Raw genomic sequence first — 18,862 nt, 5'->3', positions numbered from 1 at the left:
CCCTTTCTAGAGTCTCGACATCTTTTTTACATCGTGGTGACCAAAACTGGATGCAGTATTCCAGGTGTGGCCTTGACAAGGTTTGAGATCCACCAGTTAGAAAGCTTAAGCAAGATTATACCATTGAACAATGATGATTCTACAGGTAGGAGATTTTGTTAATTGAGGCCGGTGACAGCTGCATGTCAGAGACTTGGCTCCTTTCCCTGTCCCCTGCTCTCATTTATTTAGCAGCCTAGGTGAAGAGGTTGAAGCATGGATCTTATTTCCCCTGTTTTGCTGCTTGTGAAATCTGCCAACAGAATCCACCTTGACAAAGTCAAGGACTCCCCGATTAATGTTGAACTGAGTGAATAAATTATGCATGAAATTGTGCCGGAGTCTCTTGTGTGCCGAATTGCTCCTTTTGATATGAAAGGTTAATTCAGAAAGGAGTCCAAAAGAGCTGGAAATTGTGGGGATAAGTGGATAGTATTCACTGTTGTGAGCTGTTATTACTAGAAATTGCATTGCCTCTCTAACTTCCCCTGAGATTTAGCTTTATCAGTGAATACAAACAGGGCACAGTAGAACAGCGTCCAGGAACAACCTGAATGGATGTTCACATCCAGCCCATGAAAAGAAAAGCATAGTCTCATGTGTTCTTAAAAGGGGAGCTTACCCTTGTATCTCACATTCCCAATTGAAGAGCCAGGAACAAGACATAAGAGGTCAAAAGCATGCCATTTCCTTGATGCTGTTATCTGTCCAGGGCATTTCAGGGCCAATCTGAACACTGAGAGCTTTCCTAAGCCTTTTTCTTTCAGCTGCCATTACAACACATGCCTTACATTGGAAGACGATCTGTTTGTCATGGTTCTGATAGATGAAACTCTTCAAAAGAACTTTGAGGCATTGGTAATCTTAAAGAATCTTTTATTCGAGCAACAAAGTATCGGCGCTACATAGTTGAAACCAGAAACTAAATTCCCCTCCCCTGGAAACAAAGTAACAAAGTGCAATTCCCTCCTCCAATAAACAGTCATAAATCACATTCCCCAATTAGCTTGAAGCGCGTGCGGGGTTTCTCCCCAGCTCTCCAGCTCGCCAAAACACTATCAGCTCTGGGCTCAATGTCCTTGGGTTCCCACGATTAAGTTATTCTTGTTATGACTAGCTGGACTCTCATCCCTATTCCCCCTCCTAGCAGCAACTAATTCTAAATGCAATAGAGAAAATGGCTGCATTTCCATCTGTTGTCAAAGCAAGAACATCTGACGTTAGCAGCATTGACACTGTTTTTCTTTGCCCTAGAAAGTGTTTGCCATGTTGGCTAATATGAATTGAGTAGGACAGAAGTCACCAAGTCCTGGGGCCTTGAAGTCTAGGACAGCCAATTCAGGGCATGTTGATCCATAAATGGAGGGCTCTGAAGGTGCCTTCAATCCTGGTCAATTCTTTGCATATTGATTCCTTTAGGAACAGTCATACCTAATTTGAAGTAAGTCAGGAATGAGGATGGGCCCTTTTCTGTTGTAGTTCTGATTCTGAAATGCTAAGCCTATACCAAGAGTCTTGCACCAATTCGGAACCTGAACATGTGCTGTAGTTTCAACTTCTTGCAGTTGTGTTGGAACAGCGATAGCTACTTGGAACATGAATTGCATTTGATTTAAGGACAAATTTGTAAGTTGCCAACTTCTCTCTCTCTCTCTCTGTCTCTCTCTCTCTCTCTCTCTCTCTCTCTCTCACACACACACACACACACACACACACACAAACACACATTTGTCTGTACACATTTGTCTGTGTAAAGACACTGTGTCTGTGAAATTGAATAATAAACACATTGAATTGCTCACCATCCCCCTGTATCAAGTTGCACATTCAACATGGTTGAAATACCTGTCCAGTTTATATGGTTAAGGGTTTATACAAAATGTATAACTCCAGATTTGTGTGGTCTGTAGTGGATTGATATTCTCAGAATTTTGAGAGTGGCAGATTAATCCATTCAGAAGGCAAAAATTTGGAGAAAATGAGCATATCTGAATGAGATGCTAAAGAGATGAAATTGCAGACCTGCATTCAATACATTTTGGGCTGAAATTTTATAAGGTAAAAATAAGGAATGTATGAACTCTAGTTCAAATCGTTTCCTTGTTCAGTCTGGCAAAGGGAGAGTCTAATGCTAGCAAAAGCTCTTAATCAAGCATAAAATCAATATAAGTTAATTGAATTGAAATTTACATTACATTTATGGGATCTTAATTAAAATTTAATTTACATTACATTTATTGAATCTTCATCCTGGGCCTTCCTGCTTTTGTACATGGTCTGAACTGTCTCTTTAAATTCCAGGACAAACCCTCAAAAAGTCTGTTTAATCTTTGCCCTAGAAGAAACAAAATATTCTCCATGAAGCCAAGTGGAAGATTTATTGGCTTATAGCACATTTAAGATTTCAAATAATGTCCTACTGGAGACATTGGCAGGATTAATACTCTGGGCTAAACAATGACTTGATGAATAAAACAATTGGCTGAATTCATACTACATACAACTCTAGTGGAGGGAGCAGGAACTCTGGTGAAAGGGGCAAATATGTGAAATATTAAACCCCAGATTTGGCTCCATACAGATAGCTTTTGATTTACAACCATTCATTTAGTCAGTGAAGTTACAATGGCACTGAAAAAAGTGAGTTACAACTGGTCTTCATATCCATGGGCATCGCAGCATCTCCAAAGTCACGTGACAAAAATCTGGGCCCTTCCTTGTCAACTGACATGTATTTACATTGCACATTCTTAAATCCCATCTGGAATGCCTGAAGTAAAATCCAGGTCTTTGTGGCTTCTGGAAGGCTAATAGGATTAGAGAAGGGAGACACCATTCCATAAAGAAGTCTTCAAAACTAGAGAAGGCTTGCTTCCTTGGACCCACCAGGTAGCAATCCTACACCAGGGCAATCTGGAGCATGCTCATTCTGCTGGATCAACTGGGATGGGCCGAAACCAGTAGGAAGAGGCTGTTGCTAGCATTTTGGCAACAAAATCATTCCTTCACTTGTAAACTGGCTGTAAGAAAATGATGGGCTCTGCATATAAATATCCAACAAAACTCAACTCCAAAGCATCATAGATTTGGAAAGAGCCACTCAGTGCATTCCCTGGCTAGTGCAAGAATCTTTTTAAAGCAATCCTGACAAATGACTGCCTATCCTCTTCTTGAATTCATTCACTGAGAGGAGTCTACCAGTCCTCTGAATAATTGGTTTCACTGTCAAACTACTCTTACTGTTAAGAGGTTTTGTCTCGCTTTCAATCAGAATCTGTCTTCCTGTAACTTATATCCATTATTATATGTCTAACATTCTGGGATGATAGACAACAAGTCCTGACCTACTTCTATATAACATCCTTTCAAGTATTTGAATGATGCTCTCATGTTTCCATTCAATCATCTTATCTCAAAGCTAAAGACACCCAACTCCTTCAATAGCTTTAGTTTCTAATCCATTCCTGAACTTGTTCCAGTTTCTCTGAATTCTTCTTAAATATATATCACAAATACAGGGGGATAGCAAATCCATATGGGATAGCATCGGTGGCGGGATTCAAATATGTGAACAACTGGTTCTCTGTGTGGATGCTGCTTATGGAAGTCCATTCTGAGCCTGGGCAACAAAAAAACTAGCTACCAGTTCTGCCGAAGTAGTGCGAACCAGCTGAATACCACCATGGATAGGATCAAGATACTTGACAACCCGGAACCATAGGTAAAAACCAACACAATGAATTTCAACAGGACAAATGCAAAATCCTTCATCTAGGTAGGAAAAAAAATCACATATATGATGTGGGAGTTCCTTAAGTGTGATGTAAATCCAAAAAAACAGCAAATACAGTGCTAAACTGCATCAGCATACGTTTACTGCCAAGATCAGAAGAAGTAATAGTTTCATTTCTATTCTGCATTGAGCTTTAGGTTCTAGCATTGAGGTTCTAGAAGGGGACCACAGATATTATATACCCTTGACTGAAGATAGGTATACTCCTATCTGGGATGGTCATCCTGTTCCACTGATTGTGCAGCTTCAGAAGGAAAGCACATGGAGCAAGTAGGTAGGAGGAGAACACCTGCCTAGCCAGTCAGATCAACCAAATCAACCCCAGCAATCAATGGGATGACAGATTGCCCTCACATCCTATAATTTGCATTGATTGGAAAATGCTAATGCTAATGCTAATAATGCTAATAATAATGCTAATGCTAATAATAATAATAATAATAATAATAATAATAATAATAATAATAATAATAATAACGACGACGATGATGATGATGATGATGATGATGTTGGAAGGGACCGTGGTGGTCTTCTAGTCCAATACCCTGCTCAGGCAGGAAACCCTATACCATTTCAGACAAATGGCTGTCCAGTCTCTTTTTAAAAACCTCCAGTGTTGGAGCATTCACCGCTTCCGGAGGCAGGCGGTTCCACTGATTAATTGTTCTGTTAGAAAATTTCTCCCTAGTTCTAGGTTGCTTCTCTCTTTGGTTAGTTTCCATCAGCTGTTTCTTGTCTTGCCTTCAGGCACTTTATTGTACCCATTACTAGAGTCTGTGTTTTAGGAAGAACATTCGCAAATTGAATGCACCCAGAGGAAAGTAATCAAGATTATCAAGAGCCTGGAAGGAACAAAAACTATGTTTGGAGGCACTAGGTATATTTACTTTAAAGAAGAGAAGACAGCTAGCTGTCTTCAACTATCTGAAGATCTATAATATAGAAAACAAGCAGAACTGTTCAGAGCTGTTCTAAAGTACAGGAAAAATCTAAGAGTTAAGAACTGATCAGCAATGGAATACACAGTATTGGGTTTCATGCCCTGGAGAAGTTTAAACAGAAGCTGGTAGCCATCTCAGAGATGCTTCTGTAGTTAAACCATTGCTGAGCAGGGTATTATGTAATGATGTCCAAGGTCCTTTCCAACTCTTAAATTCTATAATTATGTGAATCCTACTTTTTTTTAAAAAAAGTAACTGTACCTGTGCTATTTAATAATTTGTTGTTAAATTTTGGCAGTAGAATTTACAGCATGTCCGGAGCCCTCCACACCCACCCAAGGAATTTCCTGAGTGTGTGTCTTGGATTTCAAGATGGCCACCATTGCTATAAATGCAACCATAGAAAAAGAGCTGAGCTGGCCAGTCAACATACGGTAGGAGGTGTGATTCACTGAAGTCACTGCATCTCACATCTCAGCAAGCAGTTCCTTCTCTTGTTTTCTTGTATGCTCTCCAATCCAAAGTAGGCATGAAGACTATGGTTTATCAAGGAAATAGGCTCTACCTGAGGTGGTAGAATGTATTGGGCTTTGTGGATTACACATTACATGCTTGGTAGCAAGCAGGGGTAAGCAGTTTTTAGATATTTGTTTTTCAGTAGAAATTCAAGGTTCATCAAATAGCCTATTAACAACAACAACAACTCACCAGGATAAAGAACTGTTGAAAGAAGTCTTAGTACCAGATCTGGAATTTGCAGGCAAATATCACATACAGATTTGCCACTATTTTCCCCTGCTTTTTTGATTTAGGAAGAAGTAGCGCCTTCACTTTGGATGAGATGGTTTGAATAACAGAATAACAGAGCTGGAAGGGACCTTGGAGGCCTTCTAGTCCAATTCCCTGATCAAGTAGGAAACCCTATACCATTTCAGACAAATGGTTGTCCAATCTCTTCTTAAAATTCTCCAGTGTTGGAGATTCACAATCTGGTTTGGTTATTGAGCTCTCTCTCTCTCTCTCTCTCTCTCTCTCTCTCTCTCTCTCTCTCTCTCTCTCTCTCTCTCTCTCTCTCTCTCTCTCTCTCTCTCTCTCTCTCTCTCTCTCTCTCTTCTTCCTCTCCCTCTTCTCCCTCTCCCTCTCCCTCTCTTTCTCTCCTTTCTACCAGCTGTTAGTTGGACTTTGCTATGCTTTGATTTGGGGAATTTAATCCAAAGCCAATTCAGTCAACTCTCCAAACCAAATAAACTTTTGGAGTTGAATCTCAAAATCTAACTGAGTGGTATCAATTCAAATGCTTCCAAAATAATTCAGCAATTCAAAGAAGCCTCTGAATTTAGCTCATGCAAAAGCCCTATTTTTAAAATTGATTTGGAAAATGGAATTAAATTAGCTCAATATTTCTAATGGAGCTGAATTGTCAGGTTACAATTGATCTATACACCCCTATTATTTGCTGTTTTAGATTTAGATTGTAAGGGTTTTTGGAAAATGCTTCAGGATTTTCTGTTTTACAACAAAAAAGTAACAATGAAAAGATTGTGTGGTTTGCTGACCCACAGCTGCAGTGACGGCCCATTCAGCAGTGCTGGATCAAGGCAATTCTTCTGAAGATACTATATCAACTTCCAGTTGGTAAACAAGGACTAGCACAACTGAACCATATGCTGTTGCCTAGCAGACTTGATTCAGCCAGGAAAGCAAATTACCCTATATAGAATTTCTTCACTGGGGTGCTTGAAGGAAAAATAACATACAATGAGGCATGACTGATGGGAAGAGAGGAGAGCAATCTTTTGTTAACCGGTTCTATATAATACACATCAATCATCCAGCAAAAGAAGGTGTTCCATACAATAAATCATGTGTCAGCGGTGGCATTTAAGACTTTCTTAACAAAGTCAAGCCAAACAGAAAGTGCACTCTCTTTCATATTTATGCTCCCAAGGAGCACATCTTCAGCTGAATAGCTGCAACACATTAGGGATCATTTCTGATCAAATGTTATCCAAAGCTCAATGCTTTGTAGGTATTAATTGCTGTAATATTTGCACACGAGGAATCCAGGCTGAGATGATTGCCAGAGTTAAGTTTGGTACCACAGAAGGACATCCCCTGTCCACTCTGTCAACCCTTCTGATATTAAGGGAATCCTTCTTTACTCAGGTTTTGAAATTTGATCAATGTATTGCTTTTTTTCCTGGTCAATGCCACCATCTTAAAGCTTCCTAAATAGTAACTGCAAAGAAAATTATTCAAGAAACTGCTTGCAATTCAGAATAAGCATTAAAAATTGAAGATTGAGGTGGAATTAGTTTATTTGCAAAATTTTCCTTCCTTTGCAACTAAAATGGTTGTTTTTTGGCAGGGCAGTGCCCTAGCAACATCGAGGTTTAAGCTCCAATGTTTCTAGTTAGAAAGTTCTTAGTTACAAGTACAAAGAAAACATTTGAGAGTTTAGGAAGTCAAATACATTAGGTACTTTACAAATGGCAATTTCCTTTTTTTAACTGGTCAGATCACTGCACTGTAATGGCCCTTTTCAACAGAGATCAGGGTAGGCAATGATAATTATTACAAGTGTGGTGTTTTTGAGTTCAGATATACATCAGTGGTATTTGTCCTGAGAAAGGAGAGAGCATTTCTAAGATTTAGAAGTCTGGGACTCCAGTTCAATTTCTAAAACAAAGAAAAGCAAATATAAGCAAATATAAGATGCGAACAAAAGTCTACTTGAACACAGAACCAACAAACTGAGCATTCATGTAGAATCTCAGATGTCGCAAACTTTGTATTTGACACAACTGTACTTTCATTTTCTGAGTTGCAGTCATTTTCAAACCTGGATCTTTTCCAACGTATTACATATTAAGGCTGAAAGGGTAAGAAGGCAGAAAGCCAAATTAATACATAAATAGAAATGATCACTTGAGCATGGCCATTGCAGTTATTTGACAATAGATGGCAGAGTGTACAAAGACTTCTACCAAAGTCAGCATCTTAAAAGTGGCATGTATATACTTCTGAAATGATAAATCTTTTTTTAAAAAAGTGTTTTGCTTCTTTAGAAATCATGCATTAGCAAATTATTAGCATTATCATACAGACTGGAAGAAAGTGCAGTAAGGAAAAGGCTTAATAAAACTAACTAAATTATTTTTTTCTTTCTGGCATACGCTCAGATCTAAATAAATTGGTCATCAAAATATGTTAAGAATGGCACAGTTGACAAAGCATAGCATGTAACAAAACATAGCAAATTCTTCCAGCAAATTTTCTTTGCTAGGAAAATGGGACAACATTTTTTATGTATGGATTTATCAGACGCATTTCTTGATTCCTGGATCCTGCAATATTTTATCTAAGTAGAATAGAATAGAATAGAATAGAATAGAATAGAATAGAATAGAATAGAATAGAATAGAATAGAATAGAACAGAACAGAACAGAACAGAACAGAACAGAACAGAACAGAACAGAACAGAATAGAATAGAATAGAATAGAATAGAATAGAATAGAATAGAATTGGAAGGGACCTTGGAGGTCTTCTAGTCCAGCCCCCTGTTCAAGCAGAAGAACCTATACCGTCTCAGACAAGTGACTGTCTAGCCTCTTAAAAACCTCCAGTGATGGAGCACCCACGATTACTGGAGGCAAGCTGTTCCACTGGTTAATTGTCCTCACTGTCAGGACGTTTCTCCTTAATTCCAGGTTGCTTCACTCTTTGGTCAGTTTCCAACCATTGTTTCTTGTCCTGCCCTCTGGTGCTTTGGAGAATAATTTGACCCCCCTCTTCTTTGTGGCAGCCCCTCAAATACTGGAATGCTGCTATTATGTCTCCCCTATTTCTTCTTTTCTTTAGACTAGTCAAACCCAAGTCCTGCAGCCATTCTTCATATGTTTTAATCTCCAGGACTTGGATCATCTTAGTTGCTCTTCTCTGAATTTTTTTTCCAAGCTCCAAACTTTTTTCCAAACAAAGTATACTTTTCAGTTTAAAGTATGGAGGATAATTTGTGAGGCCTAGAGATAACAACGATAAATAATTACCAGTTTATAATTTTGTATAGGATCCAAAGTATCTGGAGGCTTGAAAACGTTTCTTAAAACTTTCAGTATTTCATTTGTGGTCTGTAGGAATATATGAATGCCTTAAGGAATAGTACAGAACTACAGGTAGTTCTCGACTTATGACTACAATTGACCCCAACATTTCTGTTGATAAGCAAAACATTTGTTAACTAAGTTTTGCCCCATTTTACGCTGTTTCTAGCAGCAGTTGTTAAGTGACTCACAGAAGTGGTTAAGTTGATAAGATTAAGTGAATCTGGCTCCTCCACTGACTTTGCTTGTCAAGAAAGTTGCAAAAGGTGATCACATGACCCCAGGATACTGTAAGCATCATAAATATGAACCAGCTGCCAAGCATCTGAATTTTGATCAGCTGGGAATAAACATGGCAACTGCTTTGGGAAGAAGGTTGCAATTTATTGAAGAGGAGAACCAGACAGGAATATGGCTGGCAGAAAAAATAGGGCTGACCACAAGTAGGGAGTAGGTTTTTATACCCTCTGGATCCTTTTGTTTGGAGTTGCTTCCTTTTCCTCTTTGAGGCTATTTCCTGTGTCATGAACTTTTGACCTGAGTCTGCCTTTCTGGTATTCTGATGAGTTAATCCTATTGTGTCCTGTCTTAGACTTTGGGTGGGGTATGTAGATTTCAGGTCTTTGTCTTCTTAATGTTCTTGATGGCTTACATTTGCATGTCTATAGAACTGGTTTTCTGCTTGTGGGAGGAGACCTGGGCATGCTTTCCTGGTTCTACAATATCTTTTTAGGAAATATATTTTTCTGCCCTTTTAATATTTCCTTCTCTGGGGAGCTGACTTCCCACACTTTGAATGCTCACTAAGTGAACTGTTCTAAGTTGAATGAAAGATGTTCTATTCTTACTGCTTATTTACTATTATACAGATTTTAGTCATGGATAGTTAATGTTAGTTTTCCAAAGAACTCCTATTGAAATTATGGTTTTTTCTGAAATTCTTTCCTAAACCTATATGGATCAGGGAATTCATAGGAGACTCCTGAGGACATCCTGGAGATTAGAGGAATGGGGCACAAAAATCTGGGGAAAAATAAGATAGCTAATCTTTCCTATCTGGGACCTGTATTAAGTATAGTGCTTAGTCTTGACACTTATAATACTTATGCAACTTGGTATTAATCCACATGCTGATATGATTTTTCATGTGTTTGCATAGTTTCTTGGAATAAACCCTCCACCTTTAAACATTTTTAATCCTTTTTCATCCCAAACATTAATTTAATGGCCAGCCAATGTGGTTGCCAGCGTCTTAACTGTTGTCATACAAGGATAAATGCTTATTTTGTGCGGCGGCTACAAATTTGTAATGAAGAAGATATCCTAGTGAGCTTTAAACAGGCTTTTCTTGATTTCTGATCTGAGCAACTTTTGAAACTAAATGAGCTTCTAAAATCAGTTTGCTGCTCTGCAGAGGAAGGTTTAAGTGAACAGATATGTTTTAAGGCCTTCTCTCAGTTGTGATGAGAATTAACACCTGCATTTTGTATGCCCTGTGATTAACCCAGGATTGTTGATTAAGTGTAATAAGGATCTAACACTAAGCTACAGGCCACCCGACCTTTGTTTAAAACTCCAGTTGTATAGCAATTGGATCTAGGTTGTTCTATCTGGAAGGGCACTAAATGGCAGAAAAAAAACTTAGGGATTCTGCATTTCCTTGGTGCCATGTAATAGTCATCCATTTTTTCAGACCTTCAATTTGCTAGTTACAGCCAATTTTCATGCCTAATAGAGCAGGGGTCCCCAACCTGTGGGCCGCAGCCCACTACCAGGCCATGGCCTCTTGTCTGGGCAGTGTGCGCACTCCCCCCCACTCTCACACTAACCCTGCCCCAAGTGTCGCGCGGGTGCTAGCCCTACCCCTAGCATCAGGGAGTCAAACTATTCTCCAAAGCACCTGAAAGCAGGACAAGAAGCAACTGATGGAAACTAACCAAAGAGAGAAACAACGTGGAACTAAGGAGAAATTTCCTGACAGTTAGAACAATTAATCAGTGGAACAACCTGCCTCCAGAAGTGGTGAATGCTCCAACACTGGAGGTTTTTAAGAAGAGACTGGACAGCCATTTGTCTGAAATGGTATAGGGTTTCCTGCCTTAGCAGGGGGTTGGACTAGATGACCTCCAAGGTCCCTTCCAACTTTATTATTATTATTATTATTATTATTATTATTATTATTATTATTATTATTATTATTATTATTATTATTATTATTATTATTATTATCACACAGGTGCTCATGCTGCTCCCAGCTTTGCACGGGCACTAGCCCCGGACAACGCCAGCCCAATTTGTGTCCCACATGCACATGTGGCCCCATACCTCCCCCTTCCTTTTCCTCCAGACTGCCAACCTAGAAAAGTTGGGGACCTCTGTAATAGAGGACAAGAATTTCCAATATCTCTGTTTTGCATCCAGCACCTTAACCACTAGATCAAACTGGTAATGTATGGCATGGTGATGGGGTGAATCCCACACTGCTGCAACTGTGGAATGTGCGCAGTGCTTGTATAAAAGAAGGCAACATTTAAAGTCAGCCTTCAGAGAGCTAGCGTGTTGTAAGGAATAGACTACATTGCCCAACTAGCCTCCACTTGAGACAGTCATTTTCTAGAATCCCCCAGGGTATATTCAAATAAAGAACTAAACTCTGGCTAGATTGTTCTGCATTGTTCTTGGGTTTAGCCTATCAAAAGCAAGGTAAACATCTAATATGTGTAAATAAAATAAAATGACTTGCAACCATGGACTACTTTTTTTTGGTGATCCCTGCATTTCTCTCATCCATTTTCAATCCATGAGAGACAAAAACTGGCTACTGTTTTTAGCAATGTGTCTACTTGAAATTCAGTTTTAATTTGGCCATTTGGAAATGCACTAAACTCAGACTGCAGAAACTTTTCTGCTTTAACTGTTTTCTGTCCATATCAAGTTTTTATATCAAGCACTTTAAAGTGGGGAAAATTAGTTAGCACATAAACTCTTCTGAAAAGTGAGGACTAATTTATTATCATGTCATTATTAGCAGAATCACAAAAGGGGTCACTGATCTCTCCTTTAATTTCAATCAGAGGCTGTAGGCCGCATTATGCTGAATCAAGGATATGGGAAGATAATTAACACAGCATCTATGGCAAGTTTAATAGGTGAGTGATGAGAGCTTACAGTTGTGCTTCAGAATCCATATTTTAATTACTACTGATGCTATTTGAATCAATTAAGCCAGGATTGCATAGAAGTAAATCACTGACATTTTGTATTAGGGAAAAATGTACTACAAAAATTTTATTGGTACCATTTTTCAACATTTATCTGTCCTCTCAATTTTAGAGCACCTATTACTCTTGATAGAAGAGGTGGGGTTAAAGCTTCTTGAGTCTGACACATTTTATTATGTAACAAAGGTACTAGATGTTAATCCTCTTCCATACTTAGAAAGAAAGGAACATGAGGTATTTCACCACAGGTGGTTTAATATAATGCTTAAACTTCAGTGCTGCAGACTTTGATTCATACTCACACATAGGCACTAAATTTGGGATAAACACTGTTTCTTGGCCAGTCTGAACAGAAAGAATATATATATCAAAATATATCAAAATAACATATTTATGATAGATAGATAGACAGACAGACAGACAAATAACCTTTATTGTCATTTTTTACTGTGGGCACATTAGTACACATTAAAAATGAAATTTTGTTGCTTGCCCTCAAAAGTGTACACATACATAACACACATTTAAACATGCTATATACAACATATGTATAAACCTACAGCCTTACATATAAATAACATATAAATATTAATCACTGTCCAGCTTGAATACACAGTGGAAAGAGAAAGCTTTAGAACAAAACTGTGACTGAATCTGGATGTTCTGCTTCGTATCCCACAAAGCCTCCTCCCAGAAGGTAACAAGGAAAACAGGTCGTGAAGAGGATGTGTAGTGTCCCAGACAATCTTGCGGATCCTGTTCAAACAATGCTTCTGTGCTATGTCCTGGATGGAAGGGAGGGAACTGCCAATAATCTGCCATCCGCACCACTCTCTGCACTGCCTTCCTGTCTGAAGCAGTGATGCTTCCAAACCATACTATAATGCTGTATGACAGGATGCTCTTGATCATCTCTCTGTAGAAAGTGGTAAGGACAAGGGAAGGAAGATGTCCTTTTCTCATGAAAAGTACTTTTTTCATGTGACATCTCATAGACTCTCTTATGGGAGAGCCTAAAGGATTTACTTAACACAATAACAGAGTTGGCAGGTCCAGCCCTCCCCTCAAGCAGAAGTCCTGTAGCAAGTCAGACAAATAGCTGTCCAATCTTTTCTTAAAAACATCCATCCATCCAGTTATGGAGTACCCATAACTTCTGGGGACAAGTCATTCCACTGATTAATTATTCTCATATCTATCTGGGAATGACTCAAGCTCACATCCTTGTTGTTGTCAGTGGATATTTCTTCCTCACAACTTACTCAGGGGCTGATGTTTAATCAATGCATGGGCTTACCATAAATCTGTGACTGATCAGGATTTTCCCAGCCTGGAGCTTCTGGCTGATTTAGAAAACACACCTAAAAATAAGGCCATTCATAATAACACTTTCAGTAAATGCTCCTCTGGAAGTGTCACTGGCTGGCTGGCACTAAAACCCAAGAAAGACATATTGAGATTTCTCTAAATATATTTCTTTATTGTTCTTCACCTACACTCTGGGAACTATTAGGGAGAAGCTGTCTTCACACTCTTTCTCTCACACAGTCTACCTAAACTGTGTTGTTTCTTGCACCTCTTGAATGCAGTTCTGCTTTCCTGGGAATCCAGACAACATTCTACACAAAGCCCTGGACTTTCAGCCATAATGTGAGCCCAATATTTCTCTGGCTCCACACATATTAAGTGAGTTTTGCCCCATTTCATGGCCGTTCTTCCCGTAGTTAAGTAAATCACTGCAGTTGTTAAGTTAGTAACATGGGTATTAGGCGAATCTGGCTTTCCCATTGACTTGTCTTACAGAAGGTTGCAAAAGGTAATCATGTGATCCCAGGACACTGCAACCGTCATAAATATGAGTCAGTTGCCCAGCATCTGAATTTTGATCACATGACCATGGGGATGCTACAACAGTAATAGTAGTCATCATTTTTCCCCAGTGCTTTTGTGACTTTGAATGGTCGCTAAATGAACTGTTATAAGTCGAGGACTACCTGTATCACAGTGCCTCAGCCCCAAGATTCATCTGATTTGAGTGCCATTTCTGGAAGTTGTACATTCATGCACACAACATGCAAGTATCATTTCCACCAATGCAAAGCTCACAAGGAAGCATCATCTTTAATGATGGGGGGTGAGGTATTACCCCCCGTCAATAGGGCTCGCAACTTGGGTGTCCTCCTGGATTCGCGGCTCAGCCTTGAAGATCATATAGGAGCCGTGACCAAGGGGGCTTTTGCCCAGGTTCGCCTGGTGCGCCAGTTGCGGCCCTATCTGGACCGAGATGCCTTGCGCACGGTCACTCATGCGCTCGTGACCTCCCGGTTAGACTACTGCAATGCTCTCAAAATGGGGCTGCCCTTGAGGACCACTCGGAGGCTTCAACTGGTGCAGAATGATTGCTATCTGAGGTTACAAATGTGCATACGTTTGTTTTAAGATGCAGTTGTGTGAAAAGCTTCATTTAGGATCATGGCTTGAGCCTATGAACAAGAGAGGTAAGTGGTGGTTTCTCAAAAAAAAAAGGCTACCTTTTTTGCATGCAAGAAGCTCTTTTTACAGGAAGGGAGGCCTTTAAAAACAGGACAGCCATCTGAAAACTTAAAGTGATGTTGTTTAGAATCCTGTCATTTTATTCTAAATAACCCCCACAGCCCTAGACTTGGGAATACAGCGGGTTCTTACATGCAGAAGATCCAGGCTTTAATCTTTGGCCTCTCTTCCACTAGAAATTCAGGAAATCTCTCTTGGCTTCAAATGGGGATGATGAACAAAGATCGTTGTGGCCTGTTCACTTCCTGCATCTAATATGCAGAACATCAGTCCCTTTTGCTGAACTTCTCTCAGATGGCATGTTGGGTTCTGAATCAGTTCTTGTTTGCACAAACCTGGCTCATGCTTGCCTCTTCTATGTATGTACATCACTGTGTTCGTGCTTCTTCCCTGCCTTGCTTACTCAGAGCTGGTTTGGCTCCAGCCTGTTTGTTATTGGCAATGACCTTTCTGAAGCCAACCTAGGGCCAATGGCTGCCTGCAGGTGTCTTGCAGGCCAGCTGGGCTGTTTTGCTTTTGCTCTAATACCAATTGTTCTGTTTAATGCTTCTTGCCACAGGTGCCTCCACTGGCGCTGTTGTATCAGCAGCAGCATCAAAGAGGCAATAAACTATTGCAACATATGGAACGAAATCCCAACTGCTGAGCTAATCTGGAAGGCAGTTTACATGCTGGTGAACTGAGGCCCATGTAACAAAAATTGATCAATTACTCAAATTAAGCAGAGCCCTTGAGGAATTTGTTTTATTGGTCTGGACATCTGTTGCAGGATTGTCCAAATCCAAAAATCAAATGGTGCCTGTGAGCTGCCAAGTTAGGCCAAAAAAATATCTAGTAGCTATAAAAGTACAACTGAGTAGCTCGATATTAATATTGCGTCCATCTGCTAAATACACATAAATATATAGTCTTTTTATTTTCTTTGGGAACACCATTTATTTTTTACTGTGCCCAGTTTGACATTCTTTGACTTTGTGTTCCATTTATTACTTGGTAACTTTTAACTGTTTCTTCGGGGGGGGGGCACATTTATGTGGCTGTTAATCTTTTGTTCAAGTACTTTGACCCACTTATGATGATCACACCCAAGAAACAGCTCTTGCTCAAGTGTAAGGAATTATTGCATGCCAAAGATCCATTAAGAAAAAAAAACCCAACCAGTTTGGTTTAATAAAAGAATATGTATTGTCGGTATGGACAGAAATATAAAAGGCTATATCCTGTATTGGTGTGTTAACTATAATTCATAATCAGACAGTGATATTTCTAACACCTAACAGAACACATTATGGAAATTGCAGCAAGCATTGTGTTGTAGATTTATTATGCAATGTCAGTGTGGATATTGTGTATAAATTCCATTTGAATGAATGAATGGAATGAGATATGCTTGATGAGTAGCTCTTTATTGACTGATTATGTCATCAAGTCATTTTCAGTTCTTCGCAACCACATGGATGGATTTTCTCCATGGCAATCTATCTCCCAACAGTGCACACCTTGCCACTGTAACTGAGTCCGTCTACCTGGCTGCTGGTCATTCTCTTCTCTTTTGTTCTACCTTTCTCAACCTTAAGAGGTTTTTTTCCAGATACATATATAACCTTTATTGTCATTTTTTACTGTAGGCACAATGGCACACATTAAAAATGACATTTAGTTGCTTGCTCTCAAAAGTGTACACATACACAATACACATTTATACATGCTAGGTACAACATACTGAGAGCTGGATGTTTGCCTAATGTGTTCAAAGTAGGATAATTTCATCCTGGTCATTTATGTCTCAAATGAGGACTCTGAGTTGATTTGTTTCATGATCTATCAGTTTCTTTTCTTGGCTGTCCATGAAATTCTTAAGAGTCTTCTCCAACACCAAGGTTCATAGATTTCAATACTCTTCCTACTGTATTTATTTATTTGTTTGTTTATTTATACATTTTATAGGCCACCCCACTTATCTCAAAGTAACTCTGGGTGGCTTACAATCATATCCTGCTTCTTTACACCTGTCTCCAATTTGTTGATATTGGAAACCAACCAAAATGCAATTGGACACACTGGTGACAACTTTAAGAATAATTGGATTGGCAATTTTAGATGAGCACTACATCCAGTAACTAGTAAATAATAATTATTAATTCAGTAATTAATTCAATAATTTGGTAAAAGAAACGATGGGGTGGAGATAGATAACAGATGATGGGCTTAATAGTGTTATGAAGAGCCCCTTTAAGAAATATTGATTTTAGCCAGTAATGCTTAGGAATATATTCCAGGTTGTTTCTGAAAAGAATAATGTGTGTTTAAAGTAAAAGTAATAAAGTAAATGTGCGACTGTTCTCTTTAGTTTACCCTCCCTCTGTTATCTGAAATAATAAATGTTGAAAACATGCAATTGGCATGTTTTCAACATTTACTGTGTTCTACATTTAGCAGAACTCCAATATCTTCTCCCCCCCAAAAAAAAATGTGCTGGTAAACATAAAATCCATCACTATATTATGGAGAAAATGGCCATTTCACATGTGAATGCCCTATTAAAGGCTCCCTGCTTCTGGAGGCTTAACAAAATATTGTACACATGGAAAGAAGGAAAATTTCTGAATGGATGCTCTAAATTGTCAGGAAAAGTGATTCATCCCTTAAAGGCTTAGAGACTGGGTCAAACTGAAATTAGTAGAGTCCAGACTAGCAGATCTCTCATCACATAGGTATGCTTCAGGTTTACTTTGCAGACCTGGCTGGCCCTGAAATCTAATAGTAGGCATGTGTGAATTCTGGTATCACTGGCAAATTCCTTTCACTGCATACAAGTACGATCTGTCTCCTTTGCCTGTCCAACCCTACAGTGTACCAGGTCTTTAAGGCCTTGCAAAAAGACAGCAGTTTGATCTCCATAGGAAAGATGTTCCAAAGAACAGACACCACAGCAAAAAAAACCTTCCTGTCAGATAGCACTCTCTCACAGACCAGACCCAGAGCATGCATCACTTGTTAATCTAATGCACAGGTGTCAAACTCACGACGTCACGTGACGTGTCGCAACATATCATGACTTTTTTCCCATTGCTGGCAATGGGGTGGGCACGGTTTTGGTGTGATGCATCCGGCCCGTGGGCTGGCAGTTTGACACACCTGATCTAATGGATAGGAGCCACTGAGGAGAGACAGTCCTGTATGTAACCTGACCCCAAACTATGAATACCTTTAAAGGTAACCACCAACATTTTGAATTGTACCTGGAAGCATACCACTAGCTGGTGCAGCTTGTTGAACAAAACTTTACAAAGGCCTTCCTGACCACATTTAACACCTGCTCTTCAAGTAGGAGCCATGAGTCCAGGAGGACCTCCCAAAAAACTATGTCCAGGCAGTGCAATCCCATCTAAAAGAAGAGATGGAAAGTCTTAAAACCCAAAACTACTTGGCATTACTAAGGTTGACCCACACAGTTCTCCTTTGTGGTTCAGAACCCAGATTCTGCCAAGACAGGAGTCACCATCCCATACTTGTGCCTTATATTTTTCTAATGCAGAATTTAAAATTTGTGTCTGTTGAAACAGCAAATGAATCACTATTCTTTTTAGGCTATTGCTGAAGCCTGTGTAGATTTTTTTTGAATCTGTTCTGTACCAGCCTGCTACCGGCCCTGCAGAAAAGGCAGGGACAACCCCTTTACAAACGGCAAGAGGCTGGAATTACGCCTGCCAAATTTATTAACATAAAACAGAGCAAACAAGACACCAACCATGAAACAGGAGCTATGAAACAGGAACTAATCAAGCGGTTGCCTTCAGCAAACCAGCCCTCCCACGCATTCCCCTTTTATACAGTTCAGGGCGTGGCTTCTCTCTGCCTCCTTCCGAGGTGCCCCATTGCCTTCCTCTGTTTACTCCTGATTGACTGCCTCCTGCGTCGGGCGTCCTTGAACAGGGCCAGCTGTGGGTCATCTTCATCCACGCTGTCAGGCTCACACAGCTGGGTCTCCATCGTGACCAGGTGGGAGGGGCCTGGCTGAGGGCTCTCATCAGCAAGATCTTCAACCCCCTCAGCAAGCTCTTCAACACCCCCTCCTCCTCTGAGTCGTCCGACCCAACTGCCGAACCCACAGGCTGACCCTGAATCACAACAGAATCTTTGTTATTTCATTGAAAGCATTAGCTCTTTTTTCCAGTGATGTATCATCTGCAGATCTACAGTAAGTGTC

This window comes from Vipera berus, assembly GCF_964194415.1.
Source record: "Vipera berus genome assembly, chromosome: 2".
Classification (NCBI taxonomy): domain Eukaryota; kingdom Metazoa; phylum Chordata; class Lepidosauria; order Squamata; family Viperidae; genus Vipera; species Vipera berus.
The sequence above is the reverse complement of the archived record's forward strand: the minus strand, read 5'-3'. Positions refer to the sequence as shown.